Below are 17,001 nucleotides of genomic sequence, written 5' to 3'. Positions count from 1 at the left end.
AAGCGGATATTTGCATGTAATTAAAAGCACTACAGAAGTGCCCCTGAGCTGCTACTCTGGGCACACTGCCTATGGGGTAGCCCTGCTCTGCAGGAGCAGTCTTGGGGCTGTAACACTATCACTTCAATAAACCTGCTTTCTTCTACCACTGCTGACTCTTGAATCTTCCTAAGTAAGGCCAAAATTTTTCCTGGTTAAGCTCCAATTTGGGGGTTCATCTGCCCTGTAACCAAAGTGCAGATATTGCTTTGACATACTGATTTCATTGCATTGGAATATAAACCCAGGAGTGGGATTGCTGGATCATATGGTAGTTTTGTTAACATTTTAATTTTTTGAGGAAACTCTATAATGTTTTCCATAATGACTGTACTAATCTATGTCACCACCAACAGGGTGTAAGGGTTCCCTTTTCTCCACATCCTTACCAACACTTGTTAACTTTTGACATTTTGATATCACTATTCTAACTGGAGTGAAGTAATACCATTATGGCTATGACTTGTATTTTCCTGATGGTTAGTGATGTTGAGCATTTTCATATACCTGTTGACCTTTGTATGTCTTATTTTGAGAAGTGTCTAACCAGGTTCTTGATCCATTACATCAGATTATTTATTTGGTGGTTGTTGTTTTGTTTTTCTATTGAGTTTTTTTTTTAAATTTCTTGTATATTTTGGATATTAACTCCTTACCAGATGTACAGTTTGCAAATATTTTCTCCCATTCTGTTGGTTGTCTATTTACTCTGTTGATAGTTTTCTTTTGCTGTGCAGAAGCTTTTTAGTTCGATGTGATGTGATATTTTTCCTTCCTTCCTTCATTTCATTGTTTTCACAGTCTCTAGGGAGAAAGTAAGTTTTAGTGAACTTTTCAATATTCTCTAAATTGAGCTATTAATATCTATAATGCTTGAGGAATGGTCTTTAGAATTTGATTTTCAACAATCCCCTCAGTTAACCTTAATGAGAGGATTTTGCAATGGGATAGGCATAGAAATTATGAAACAGAAAAGTTCTAGTGAATATACTCATACAAAAAGTGCACCAGGCCAAAGAGCTGTGAGTTGATGCAAGGCCTTTCTTCTGGCTTGCTGCATGTGCTAAATCTTGTCTCTGATAAAGACTAAAAGGCTTTTGCTATAATTAAATCATATATGAGGATTTTATTCCAAAATGAGGCAATAAGTAAGTATAAAATTAACTAATTGGTTGACCACGCCAGCTGATGCCAGTTGCAGGAAAAAGTGGAGATGCTTAACCTTGTCTATAAGCTCAAAGCACCCTGCTGAACTGCCGGAAGCCATGCATATAACTGGGTAAAATAATAGGGCTCCTGAAGACGAAGGACAGCCTGGGGACAGTGAGTCCTCGCATAAGACATGACTCATTTCTCCAGTCCCATATCTTTTAAATGACTTAGTAATTAACAGCAAGACTATCATATATCATGATACAACAAGCATCCAGGGACCAGAGGACTATTATAAAGAGAGATGATTTCTTAGTTCTTACGGAGACATTAATTTCTTTATATTACTCCTTTTTCTTAAATAAAGACATTACTGATATCATGCAGAATGATATTTTAAAGTTGTACTCTACTATGAGATTAGGCTCTAACCCTAAGGGATAAATTCCATAATTCTCTAAAATTAATTTATTTTCAAAACTATAATTAACAGTTCACTAAAATCTCCAGCACCATTATAGCAATACAAGAGCTCCTAAAGTCCCAACTACATGCTCATAAAATTTTGATTACTTCTTGTAATCGTGCCATCTGGTAGCTTGGTTACAGCTGCATCTTAAAACTTATTGGAGATTGGCTGATTTTTGAATTTTTTATGGTATTTTGATAATTCAACATTTTGGAAATAAGAAATACAGTTTTTTAATCTTTAAAAAAAAGTATAAATTAGTTGTTCTTGTATAAAAATAATAATTTGGCTGTTTCACTTAATATCAAGTACTACTGTTAGTACTGCAGATAACATTTATTAAATCACTATTAGGTTAAACATAGGGAAATCATGCATCTAAAGTGTGCAAATAAGGGCATTTGGAATACTACAGTATCATCTTCTATCAAGTAATATAATTGTAAATAAACTTAAATGTAAATGTCTTATTTTTAGTTTCATACAAGCTTAAATATTTTATACAGTCTTACATGCCTTAAAATAACCATAGAGGAAAGAAAGACTGCATTTCTTTCTTTTTTAAGAGACAAGGTCTTGTTCTGTTGCCCAGGCTGGAGTGCAGTGGCACAGTCATGGTTTACTATAGCCTCAAACTCCTAGGCTCAAGCGATCTTCCACCTCAGTCTACCTAGGAGTAGCTGGGATTGCAGGCGTGCACCACCATGCCCAGCTAATAGTGAGATAAGAAGTCTCACTATTTTGCTCAGGCTGGTCTCAAACTCCTGAGCTCAAATAATCCTCCTACCTCGACCTCCCAAAGTGCTGGATTACATGTGTGAGCCATAAGTCTGGCCAAGACTGCCCTTCAAGAGAACCTGGAATGTATCTACTATTCTCAAGTCAGGCTATTAGAGCTACTAAGCAAGCAGGGCAAGATGACTAACACTCCAGCTACCTCCAAGAGGATAGTTGCAGATCTTTAGATCATCTGAGAATCTAGGAAGCGGCACTTGTGGAAAGCAATGAACTGTGAAGCTTGGTGAGATTGATCCCCAGGGATCCATAGACACCATGACCACCTCAACTCTGGGAGGAGTCTGACATTGCCTGGTCTTTTTAGCCTCTGTCTGCTGGTGGGAGTCAAGACCTGCCTCTCGCCTGTTCTTGAGCAGCAGAAAAACTTCCTCATGGTGTTCCAATCTTGAGTAGCTCAGGGAAGCACACAGGGAAGACCATGTCCTAGTCCTATGTGTAGATCTGACTCTATGCAAGGTATTCTTGCACCTGGACCACAACCCCAAGGAGCATACAGAGGAAAATAACCCATTTATGGGCCTATCATAAGAGAATACAAGGTGAATACTTAAATCAAGTCTTTCACAAGGCAGAGATAAAAGAGGAGCAAAGCAGCAACTACAATAAAATATTTTGACCTTTAGAATTTTTCAAACATCACAAAATTTTGAAACTCCATTAGGTATTTTGGAGTACAAGATGGTGACTAAGCTAAAACAAAGCTTAGAATAATAAGTGGGGAATTGCTTCAAATCATAGGAAAAATGTAACGGTAAAGTAGAAGAGGAAATAAAAATACCTAACAATAGACAGGAATGACCTGGTTAGCATCACTCTCAAAATATTTGGGAGACTGTAAAAAAATAATAAGATAAGAAAATAAAATAGGCCGGGCGCGGTGGCTCAAGCCTGTAATCCCAGCACTTTGGGGGGCCGAGACGGGTGGATCATGAGGTCAGGAGATCGAAACCATCCTGGCTAACACGGTGAAACCCCGTCTCTACTAAAAAATACAAAAAACTAGCCGGGCGAGGTGGCGGGCGCCTGTAGTCCCAGCTACTTGGGAGGCTGAGGCAGGAGAATGGCGTAAACCCGGGAGGCGGAGCTTGCAGTGAGCTGAGATCCGGCCACTGCACTCCAGCCTGGGTGACAGAGCAAGACTCCATCTCAAAAAAAATAAAATAAAATAAAATAAAATAAAATAACAACTGTAGATATATTAGTTTATCTAATATGATTTCTATTTAAAATTCAAAAGATAAATATTTATTGGATTTAAATATTTTATCAAATGACTAGTTTTAAGATAGAAAAGAGAAAAGTGTACTTCAGCACAGTGACAATGTCAATTATGACATACTTAACAATACCATTAACAGAGTCCTGTACCAGTATAAAAGTTACAACTACTATTAACAAAAAAGACATAAACAAATGAAAAACATTCCATGAATGCAGAAACCTAAAATCATGTAATGTAAATTATCCCGAAACTCTATAATTAAATCCAATGTAATTTTAGTTACAATTCTGATAGCTTTTTTTTCAATGTAAAATAATATCCATTTTTTTCCATAAGTATTTGTTGAAAGTCAACACCATGCCTGGCATTATTTATGTCATTAAGAATGCAAAGACAAACAAAATAGGCATGATTCTTCCCTCATGCTATTTATAGTCTACCAGGGAGAAATTCATTTCAAAATTGCATAGCATAATGTCAGGTCAGGAAAAGAGCTACGAGGAAAAAGCAAGAACATTTGCCAAACAAATTAAAGAGATTTTGTTTCAGATATGGTGGTCAGGAAACAACTTTCCTAAGAAGTACATTTAAATTGAGATGTGAATACAGTGTGTTAAGCTATTAACCTCTGTAAATACATGGAGGAAAGGAATTATCCACAGTAAGTACCAATGCCCGAGGTAAAAATGTAGTGTGTTTGAAAAACAGCAAAGCAAAATGAGGAGAATGTCAGGAGCAGAGGTTCAAAATACAGCCAGATGCCACATTTTGCAAGGCCTTGTGTAAATTGATGAGGGCTTTGACTTTTATTCCACATGTGATAGGAAGGAATTTGATGGTGAGGGCAGGGGTAAGAGACTGGCTTGGTGTGTTATATGTATTAAGCCGTATTATGTTTTAGGGTGTGGAATGAATGGCTGAAGGGCAACAGTGAAAGCAGAGAAGCAACGGGAAGGTCCTTGAGCAATTCAAGCAAGAGATGATTGTGGCTTAGAGTTTTGGTAATAGAAGAGTGACAGTAGTTTAAGAAAATATTTTCAGGGTAAAGCCAACAGGTGCAGTTTATGGAAAGTAAGTTGACTGTAAGCAAAAGCGAGAAGTCAGAGATGACTATGTCTTGTGTTGTTTGGTTTTTATAAACTGAGCAACTCGATCATCGTACGTTGTATTGAAAGGTGTGAAAATCAAGGAATATCCGGGAGAAAAATGAATTCAAAGATGTTGTGGGGACATTTTTTTGCCAACCTAGATATCAGAACCTATTGAAATATCAATATTGTAAAATAAACGTTACACCAGCATGCCAATAGACAAATAGGCTGATGAATCATAATATAAAGTCCAAAAATGACACTCATTATATATGAAAATTTATTGTATGACAAATGTGGTATTGCAAGTGTGAAAAGCATGAGGCATTTAATAAAATATGTTGGCACAATTAAATATCCATCTGGATAAGTATAATCTGAACTCTCCAACACATTATTAAAAAATAAATTCCAGATGGTTTAATGATTTAATTAGGTGTAGAGAAGATCATTTTTACTAATACTAAAACTTATAAATTATAAGAAAGAAGATATATATATATATATATATCACATATCTAATACTGTCTACAAAAGTAATTTGAGAAAATTTTCAACTCACATGATCAAAAAATATGGTTATTATTTACATACTACTTGATCAAATTAATGCAAAAATATCAGTACCTTAATAAATCCATGGACAAAGCATATAAATAAGCAATTCATAAAAGGCTTTTGTTAATTTAAATATATATGTATATATCTCATACTTTAACACAGAAATTTTACTATTTATAATTTGTTCCATAGAGAAAAAAATTGGATTGTATGCTATGTATATGTAAATACACATAAATATATCATATATGAATCTAAATGACATAAGGATATATAGAAATATGTATATGCTATATTTATGTATCATGTAATATATCACATATATGTATATGATATATAAAATATATGTATATCATATATTTATCTTACACATAAAATTATATTTAGTGCAACATTGTATGTAGTGGGAAAATCTGAAAATTATTGGATAGTAATTGCTCCAATTTGGTGGAATGTTATACAACCAGTTAATTAAGGTTTATATAGCTTCACTAATGGACTTAAAAGGGATTTTGTGGATAATTAGTCAATGAATAAGGCAAATATAAACCAGTTCATATGAATCTACTTTTAAAGCTAAAGTGAAACAAAAGCCCTCAAACATTTATTTGTTTGTATTTTCATATGTGATAGTATGAGTAAAATCATAAATATTTCCATATGCTGGCATTACCAGACAGATTATATGATAACTATACACTGTATTTAATATGTAAGATAAATAAAATGCCAGCCTTAAAATATGGGCATCAATTAGAACCTATAAAGAATGAACAACTACAAGAAATATTTTTTAAAATCAAAATTGGAGATGGTAAAATGGGCCAAAAATAATCAACAAATTTGGAAGTATTTAAAGTACAGAGAGTATAAATATAATTACAATTCAATTAAGTTGGCAGTGAGTAGGAAAAATCACACATGAACCAACAAAACTTGGGAAAAAACATTTAAGTTTGAGATTCAATGCAAGAAAACACAATTCTGAATTACGAATACATGAAAGAAAAAATAATGGCTATGCAAATACCAATGTATCCTTACTTTATGCTGGGCACTATAATTAGCAAGGAGGATGATGAACCAAAAAATCAAAACTTCCTGCTTTATAAGGCTTTGTTTTTTAAGGATTTTATCCTAAGCCCTTTATATTTAACCCTCATAGGACCCCAAAGAGGGAAGAACTGTTCCCTCCTCAGTTTACAGTCAAGACAACAGGAGCCGGAAATGATAAAAGACTTGGTCAAAGGTGCGGCTCCTTTTTGGCAGACCAGGAATACTTTGTTTTTTTTTGTTTGTTTTTTTTTTTGTTTTTTTTTTGAGACAGAGTCTCGCTCTGTCGCCCAGGCTGGAGTGCAGTGGCCGGATCTCAGCTCACTGCAAGCTCCGCCTCCCGGGTTCACGCCATTCTCCTGCCTCAGCCTCCCCAGTAGCTGGGACTACAGGCGTCCGCCACATCGCCCGGCTAGTTTTTTGTATTTTTTAGTAGAGACGGGGTTTCACCGTGTTAGCCAGGATGGTCTCGATCTCCTGACCTCGTGATCCACCCGTCTCGGCCTCCCAAAGTGCTGGGATTACAGGCTTGAGCCACCGCGTGAACTGAATGATAAAGACAAGGAACGGCATAACAAAATTAGGTGGAATAAAAGCTTATTAGAAACATTCTTATGCAAGTGCAACAAGAGACATGTAGATAACAGGATGTAAATAACAGCAGTGCTCAAAACAACAAGCAGACAGGAAACAAGGCAAATATCCATCAATAATAGATTTGATAATTTCTGGAAGAATTAAAAAATGGCTTACTCTACATCAATTAAAATGAATAAACTACAGCTACATTCAGTATCAAAGAATCTTTTTTTTTTTTTTTCTTGAGATGGAGTCTCATTCTATCGCCCAGGCTGGAATGCAGTATTGCAATCTCAGCTCACTGCAACCTCTGCCTCTCAGGTTCAAGTGATTCTCCTGCCTCGGCTTTACAAGTAGCTGGAACTACAGGTGTGTGCCACAACACTGGGCTAATTTTTGTATTTTTTTTCTAGAGACAGGGTTTCACCATGTTGGCCAGGATGGTCTCGAACTCCTGATGTCAAGTGATCCACTGGCCTTGGCTTCCCAAAGTGCTGAGACTACAGACGTGAGCCACTGCACCCAGCCAGAATCAAAGAATCTTATAAGGATTATGTAGAGTAAAAAACATATATATATATATGATAAATATAGATGATAAAAATATATATATATATATCAAAGAGAGATTATAATTACGTTTCTATAATTACAGGCTCGATAAATGTTGATTAATACACATAATTCTTAAGTTACATGCTTATTACATTGCCAAGCAATAAAAATAAAAGAAAACATATGAAGAAAAGAAAGAAAATGATTACCAAAAAAAGACAAGAAAATGGTTACTTGTGGGGTGGAGGGAACGTAATGTGACTAGAAAGAGACACATGGTTAGGAAGCGGACTTGAAAAGTACTGACCATGTTGTATTTCTTAACCTATGTGGTTAAGTGTGTGATGTATAAATATTTTTGTATTGCACTTAGAAGTTTCTTTTTATGCTATCTTTTCCATGGTATCTAATTTTAAAAAGAAAAATTTGAAGAGAATGTATTGGGCATCTAACCTTTATAACAAATTTACCCTACAACTTAGTGGCTTAGAACATAAAGATACGTTGTCCTCACAGTTTCTGTACATTTGAAATCCTGAATCAGTTCCACTGTGCCGTTCTGGCCCAAGGTCTTCCATGAGGCTGCAGTTAAGATGTTGTTGAGGATGTCAGTCATCTGCATGCTTAACTGTGGCTGAAGATTCTGCTTCCAAGGAGGCTCACTCACATGTGTAACAGGCAGTGCTAATTGTTGTCTGGCTTCAGCTTCTCCCAAGATAGGCCTCTCCGTGGGTTTCCTTCCTGTCCTCATGACATGGTGCCTGGCTTTCCCCAGAGGAAGCACTGCAAGTGAGCAAGGTAGCTGTAGCAAAACCTTTGACCAGCGAGGCAACGCTGGCTGCATTCTGCTAGTTAGAAGTGATTCACTAAATCTGTTCCATATTGAAGAGAAGGAGAATTACATTCCACTTTTTAAAAGAAAGAGTGTCCATCAATGATAGACTGGATTAAAAAAAAATGTGGGACATAGATACCATGGAATACTATGCAGCCATTAAAAAGAATGAGTTCATGTCTTTTGCAGGGACGTGGATGAAGCTGGAAGCCATCATTCTCAGAAAACTAAACATTGCGTGTTCTCGCTCACAAGTGGGAGTAGAACAATGAGAACACATGGAGACAGGGAGGGGAACATCACACACAAGGGCCTGTCAGGAAGTGGGGGGCATGGGGAGGGAGAGCATTTGGACAAATACCTAATGAATGCTGGGCTTAACACCTAGATGATGGGTTGATTAGGTGCAGCAAACCACCATGGCACATGTATACCCATGTCACAAACCTGCACTTTCTGCGCGTGTACCACTGACCTTAAAGTAAAAAAAAAAAAGAAAAAGAAAAAAAAAGAGTGCCAAAGAATTTGCAGACGTATTTTAAAACTACCCCAGGGAGGTATACCAGATTTGATGTCAGGAGAGGAAAGTAAAATGTTCAGCTACCTCCATAGACTGGCATTCTTTTTGCATAAAAGTTAAGTGCATCTACTTCAGAAATATTCTGTGGCAGATGCTGACTTACACTTGAGTCACAACTCCAGAAAAAAAACTTTAAAATTTGTATGATGAGGTCAGGCACAGTGGCTCATGCCTGTAATCCCAACACTTTGGAATGCTGAGGTGGGCAGATCACGAGGTCAGAAGTTCAAGACCAGCCTGACGAACATAGTGAAACCCTGTCTCTATGAAAATTACAAAAAAATTAGCCAGGCGTGGTGGCGGGCACCTGTAATCTCAGCTACTTGGGAGGTTGAGGCAGGAGAATTGCTTGAACCCGGGAGGCGGAGGTTGCAGTAAGCTGAGATCTTTCCACTGCACTCCAGCCTGTGCAACGGTGCGAGACTCAGTCTCAAAAACAAAAATATATATGTGTGTGTGTGTGTGTGTGTGTGTGTGTGTATGTGTATACCTGCATATTCTCATGGTGAAATAAAATAAATCTTATATATGTAACATATTTATTAAAACTACTAATATATGTCTTATTAATTATTAGTTAATGTGATGGAAGACCTTAATAAATACTTTTGTTGCAGCAATAGGAAACATTTTCAAATTTATCCTTTTTATGGAGATAGATTTCACTGAGTAGTTTTCAGTGAGTGTTTTGAGCCTAAATATGGGGTTTTGTATTCTGTCAATGATAGACTACATCACACCCCTCTCACCCAGATTTGCACCAGGTGGGAAAATAATTCACATCTAACTGCCTTGTTTCCATTTACTTTTAATGGTTTCAATACTACCTAATATTTTCAAAATGTTGTATGTGAATGAAAACTAAACCCTTATTTGCCTCACTTTATCTTCTCAATTTGTATTTTTAAAGTGTATTGAAAATTATAAATTTATACCAAATTATGATAATTTTGCAAATTTGCACCCGGTTGCAAAAAAGCACGAGAAAGAAAAACACACAAAGACACGATTAGAGGATAATAATTAAATTCCTACCAAGTATGATGTTCTTGTAGAGAAGCCACTATACTTCATAAAATTTTACATTTGCATGTATTATAAATGCACAATATGTTATTATAATTTTAGCTTTAAATAATAATACCTTATTAAGAAAGTTAAGAGAGGAGAAACATATATGTACTATTTATGTATTATTTATGAACAGTTATGTATGTACAAAAACAGCACATGAATGTGTACACATATATGCACACAGAGCTATGTTTATTTTAGGTACTTTTCATTCATTTTTGTAAATCTGAATTTTCTTTTGGTGTCTATCACTCCAGTAAAAAATAAATTTCTTCAGTGTTTCTTGTATTTCAGTTCTGCTAGTGATGAATTCTTTCAATTATTTGTCTTAAAATATCTTTGTCTAAAAATCTCATTTTTAGATTATTACTTTCCCACCTGGTGAAAATCTCGTTTATCTGTCTAAAAACCTCATGTTCTATTTTGTACAATAGTTTTGCTGAGTAAAGAATTCTGGGTTGACTGTTTTTAGTTTCAGCACTTTAAAGTTGATTCATTGTCTTTGGCCTTGTGTAAGATGATAAGTCAGCAATTATTTGTATCATTGCTTCCACATATATGATATGTTTCTCCCCTCTGACTGTTTTTAAGACTTTTTTAAATCTATGCTTTTCAGCATTCATGCTGTGCTTAGGTGTGGTTATCTTTATAAATCATCCACCTTTGCAATTACTGAGGGTCTTCGATCTGTAAATGTATGCTTTTCACCAAATTCATAATATTTTCAGACAACATTTCTTCACATCCATATTTTCTACTTCATTCTTTCTCTCTCCCGTGTTCTCATAGGCCTTGACATGCCTCAGACAGCTTGTCATTCTGTAACTTAGTTACCAAGTCTCTGTTCAGCTGTTAGTCTTCGTTCTTCAGATTAGGTAGTTATCTAGTGATCTATTTTTAAATTCACCGGGCCTTTCATTTTCCATCTGTAATCTTCTGGATTAGGCAACTAATTTGCATTTGAGATACTGAAATTTTCCATTGGTTTTAAAGTTTTAAAGCTATAACTGTTGTATCCCTATGTAAAGAAGTTACACTTCTTTATAAATCTAGTAATTTTTTTTTTTTTTTAATGAAATCTCACTCCATCGCTCAGGCTGGAGTGCAGTGGCAAGATCTTGGCTCACTGCAACCTCTGCCTCCTGGGTTCAAGCAATTCTCCTGCCTCAGCCTCCTGAGTAACTGGGATTACAGGCGCCCACGACCATGCCTGTATTTTTAGTAGAGACGGGGTTTCACTATGTTGGTCAGGCTGGTTTTGATTTCCTGACCTCGTGATCTGCTCACCTTGGCCTCCCAAAGTGCTGGAATTACAGGTGTGAGCCACTGCACCTGGCCAAGTCTAGAAATTTTTATTGCATTGTAGACATTGTAGATAGTACATTTGGGGGGATTTAGATTTTGTTGCCTTTTTTATATTAGTACTATATTTCACTTGTTGCTTTTGGCAGGCAGTTAGTTTATTGTTATGTCAGAGTTATCCCTTACATTTTCATTTCAAAGACTTTTAGGGCTGAACTAAAGTAGTAGTTATTCTAGATGGTGTTTTCTATCTGAGTTAACTGAGTTCCTGTGGCTGGCTTGTTGGAACTCCTAGTTTTTAGGCATTGTGTGACCTCCAACATCTTCATTCAGCTCATAATTTCTGAGAAGCTATTCGATGCTAGGCGTCGGGTTCTGTGCAAACAGATCATTGGGGACTCAGTGAAAGTTCCTTAAAAATTGTGTGTGTATTTCCTTTCTGTTATTCTTTCCTGCAAATTCCAACTCTTAAGTTATCATCTTTTAACTTAGAGTCCACATCCTAATTTCAGTGAGGACTTTGTGCTTAATCGTGCTCTACCTTTGCAGGCAAGTGTGGAGAAAGTGCCCACTCGGCAGTATTTGGAACGATGAGGGCTCACTCTGTATGTTTTCCTTCCTCCGAGAATAACAGCCCTGTATTATCTATTGTTCATTACCCGAAAATATTCTCCCACATATTTTATCTAATTATTAAATTGTCAATTATGGGAAAGTTCATGTGGTATTAGTTACTTCACCATGGCTGGAACCTAAAGTCATCAAGACATTTCTGATGATACCATTTTTCTGTCATCCTTGAGTTGACCTCCATAAATGGTAGCTGTATAAGAACAAACATTAATATACCCAGGGTATTGAGATAATGTTCAGTGAATTACTGTTTCAGCATGATTTTTTAAAGGAAGTCGGGTACTTTGGGATACACATCAATAATACATAGTGCCCCAATAGCCCAAGAAAATGTGAAATGTTTCCCAATAGAGATAATTAAAATTTAAAAGAGGTATAGATAGTGGAGCAAATGCAGCTCACACCATTTTTAATTTTTTTCTTTTATCCTATCGAAAACACTGAAAAAGAACATCAGACATAGTTCATGTAAGTTAAAAATTATCTTCAAAATGTTAAATCATGAGGTAACTCACCTATTAGAATAAGTGTAGGATCTCAGCTGGGCATGGTGGCTCACGCCTGTAATCCCACTACTTTGGGAGGCTGAGGTGGGTGGATCAGTTCAGGAGTTCAAGAATAGCCTGGCCAACATGGTGAAACCCTGTCTCTACTAAAAATACAAAAATTAGCTGGGCGTGTTGGCACTTGCCTGTAATCTCAGCTACTGAGGAGCCCGAGAACAGCCTGGCCAACATGGTGAAACCCCACCTCTACTAAAAGTACAAAAATGAGCTGGGCGTGTTGGCAAATGCCTGTAATCCCAGCTACTCGGGAGCCTGAGACAGGAGAATTGCTTGAACTAGGGAGGCAGAGGTTGCAGTGACCTGTGATGGGGCCACTGCACTCTAGCATGGGAGACAGAATAAGACCCTGTCACTGAAAAAAAGAAAAAAGAAAAAAAAAAAGGTAAGTGTAGGATCTCTATTCTAATTTTAAAAGACATTTTATGTAAAATAAAAAGGAGTACACCAATAATTTTACAGTAAGAATTCCTGTATGTATACTGAAAACTAGTTAATAAACACGTTGTTTATTTCTTATTGAGATTTAAAGGTAAGTATGCCTGTTAGAGCTCTGTGAAAGAGAAGAAAAATGGTATGGTTCAATGCATAATAATTCCACTGAAGGAACAACATTGTCATTTTTTCATAACCCACAATGTGTACTTAATTTTAAAATGATTCTTTCCTCCTTTGAAAATGATGACAATGTATGCTTTTTGTCCAAAAGTTATATATTTTTAGGTAAAGTATGTTAATGTAAAGATGAGATAAATCATGATGATAAAATATTATCATTATAGAGCACCTCAATCAATCATTTCAAATAGATTTTTTACTCATTTACTTAAATCAGAATGCCCAAGTAATCACAATTTATCATAAGAACTCAGACAAAAAATAAATAACAAAGTAGACTGCATTTGTAGGACAATACAGACCGGATTCATATTGACCAAGTGTTAAGCCTGGTTCAAATCCTCATGGTAATAACATGGACATAGTCTAAACCATATATGTGTGTATTTCAAGTCAACATTACACAATTAAATTTCACAACATGACTTGGAATATTCTACAGAAAGAATATATAAACAATGCATGCCACCAACATTTTACAGTTTGGCTAAAAATAAGGAGAAATTTATCTTGTTACAATTTTCCAACTTCATTTTCTAGAGTTCTGGTTCCAGCTGCCATAGAGCATGTGAGAAGAGAAATGGGCCTCTTGTTCTCTTCAGTAAATTCAATTCTATTCCTAAATTTTAATCTATACCATGGTTTCATGTGAGATTATTTTTTAAAAAATATCTAAAAAAAGATTTTTGCTGTAAAATAAATGAAACAATGTAAATTTTAGTAAATATAAATTTAAATATGTGTGTGTTGAAGTAACTGATTAAAGAAAGATTATTTAGGTAGGGTTTTATTATTGAATGACTACCTTACCTCTGTAAGCTCTAGGAATGTAAAAGTTTTTTAAAAATAGTGTAAGTAATGTGAAATAGGATTAAGGAGATTAATGCATCTTGGAAGAGGTAATTAGACTGTAGATGGAAACAAATGAGAAGCAACTAGAAAAATATATTTAAGCCAATGCAAGACAGGAAAAAATATATAATATTTTGTTGTTAACTAATATTACAAACAAGGTTTACACAGGTGATCACTTTGACACAAAAATGTACTCATCCCATTTCTAATTAAGTAAAATTCAAAATTATGTCCAGCTACTGCCACAAGAGGTGTAATAATGGTTATTGTGCTCAATTTTTAGACTTTCTGAGTAGATAATACCTAATCTTCCTTTATTTATTTATTTTTTTAATTTTTTAAGAGACGGAGTCTTGCTCTGTCACCCAGACTGGAATGCAGTGGCATGATCCTAGCTGACTGCAGCTTCCAATTCCTGGGCTTATGCGATCCTCCTGCCTCAGCCTCCCTGGGTCCACAGCTATGACTACCAGTTAATTTTTAAATTTTTTTGTGGAAACGGGGCCACACCCAGCCTCTATTATTCCTTTAACTCAGGTCTGCTAGATACAAATATAGTAGATCAAATAATATATTTAAATATCCCTTGTGTCAATAAAATAATTAAAGAGAGAATGTAATAAAAAATAATACCCGTTTGATAAGGGGGAAATTTAGAATCTAGTCCATATCTAATGTTATACAGGAAGATAAAGAGATAAGGAAAGACGTTCTCATGGGCATTCTTCTTCATGTAATCTGGTTTGCCAGTATTACGCAAATCAGTTCTGCGTCTCTGTATTTCAAGTTCATAAATGTCAATGAAGGCCACATTGCTACTACTTGAGTCAAGTGACATCCATGTACCTATTAACCTCGCCCAAGGGTTGAGATCAGATAAAAACATGTCTCACCATGGCACCGTGGCTCACTCTTGTAATCTCAACACTTTGGGAGACTGAGGCAGGAGGAGTTCTTGAGGCCTGGAGTTTATGACAAGCCAGGACAACACAATGAGATCCCATCAGTTAAAAAAAAAAAAAAAAATTAACCAGCATGGTGGCAAGTGTCTATATTCCCAGCTACTTAGGAGGCTGAGACAGGAAGATTGCTTGAGCCTAGGAGTTTGAGGTTACAGTGAGCTATGATTGTGCCACTGCACTCCAGTCTGGATGACAAAGAGAGACCTTATCTCTAAAAAAAAAGAAAATATCAGATCTTACTGTTAATGAAATCTATAAACAATGGCAGGTGAAAGTTGATTCTCAGAAGATTACACAAAGGAAGAAAAACAAAGACAAAACAATAATAAAGGGTAAAACAACAAAAAACTATAATCTGAAAAAATTGTCTAAAAATTGTGTTTTGGGTATGGCATTAGTATGTGCTATGAAATGTCATTTTGGTGGTGATGAGAGAAATGGAAGAAGCTGTTTTGTGGAAATTAATTTTCACTTTCATAAACAGTCTTACAAATGATACATACCTTTAAACGGCAGACAATATATCTTTGGAAAATAGGTAAATTTGCTTGCCACATTAATAACATGTTCCACATTGATTCCACAGATTTATAGTTCCATATAGTTTTCTGGTATATGAGTTTTCTGATACTTACTATCAGAAACTAATAGTCATTTTATTATTTACCTTAACATTATGTATTAGTTATATTACTAAATTCTGAAGCAATTCATAATTACTAATTTTATGTAATAGAATTTCACTTTAATATGTATGTAATCCAGTAATATCAGTGGGTATTTTATAATTTTCTGGTCATTATATAAAGCCAGGTGATTAAATCAGTTGACAAAACTAACTAGTTTATAATATTTAATCTTCCTATCAATGTTATAAGGCAGAATTTACACACCATGTACCCACTTAAACTGAACAATATGATGTTTTAATAAATGTATACACCCATGAAACCATTACCTCAATCAAGTTAAAGATTATTTCCATTAACTCAGAATATCCCATTTTGATCTTCCTATCTCTGTTATGGAATGTGGGTCTGGAGGTTTCCCTGTGGAAAGGCTTTTGCTTATGCAATTACTGTAATAAATACAGGGCCATGAATGTGATGGTTAGTTTCAGGTACCAATTTGTCTGTATTAGGGAACACCTGCGGATAAAACATTATTTAATCTAGTTTTCACTAGGTCTCAGCTGATATGTCTCAGAGATATACAATATGACAGTATAAAATTTAGAACTTTCCTCATATCTACCAGGTAATTTTAGGTGTGAGGAGGTACTAGTATATTTCCTAGAAAAACAAATACGGCTTTTCCCTCATCATAGACTCTTGTATACTAAATGCATTCCCACCCAGCCTCCTGATGTATAGGAACATGCACCACAAAACCATGAGGTGTCTGATAACCTGTTCTGTTATCACTCAAAGAATGAGGTTAAATATTTTAAAACTTATAGTTTAAAAAATATTTAGGAGTATGCCCATTGAAGACTTGGGTGAACTTAAATTTCTAATCTGAAGTTCAGCATCACTTTGCCCAGAAACAAACAGCAACAACAACAAAAAAAGTCTTTTTAAACTTATAGGTTGGCTAATGTCATTATTCACAGAAGAAATTGGACTTCTAGCTGGGTGCAGTGGCTCACACCTGTAATCCCAGCATTTTGGGAGGCCGAGATGGGCGGATCACGAGGTCAGGAGTTCAAGACCAGTGTGGCCAATATGGTGAAATATAAAATATCTACTAAAAATATAAAAATTAGCCACACGTGGTGATACATGCCTATAGTCACAGCTACTTGGGAGGCTGAGGCAGAAGAATCACTTGAACCTGGGAGGGGGAGATTGCGGTGAGCCGAGATCATGCCACTGCACTCCAGGCTGGGCGACAGAGCAAGACTCTGTCTCAAAAATAAAAAAAAAATTGACTTCTAAATTTTATGTGCGTGATTTATAATGGGGAAGAAATATTGCTCACTTTTAAAAGAATCTTTTTAATGGCATACATAACAGAGAATAATTTAGACTGATTTTCTTAAATGGGAATCTTCTTCAGAT

The 17,001-nt window shown here is 35.6% G+C and overlaps 1 long non-coding RNA gene across 1 annotated transcript in view; it reads right to left on the bottom strand.

The window, feature by feature from the left end:
- Window positions 1-412: 412 nt before the first annotated feature.
- LOC126941346 (uncharacterized) overlaps window positions 413-17,001 on the bottom strand; it is a 62,201-nt gene continuing 45,612 nt past the window's right edge. Inside the window, exon 3 of the long non-coding RNA XR_007721267.1 lies at window positions 413-843. This is a non-coding gene — a long non-coding RNA (uncharacterized LOC126941346). The remainder of the gene's footprint in view (window positions 844-17,001) is intronic.

Source organism: Macaca thibetana, chromosome 18 (genome assembly GCF_024542745.1).
Source record: "Macaca thibetana thibetana isolate TM-01 chromosome 18, ASM2454274v1, whole genome shotgun sequence".
Taxonomy (NCBI): Eukaryota; Metazoa; Chordata; class Mammalia; order Primates; family Cercopithecidae; genus Macaca; species Macaca thibetana.
This window is presented reverse-complemented; position numbering and strand designations above follow the sequence as displayed.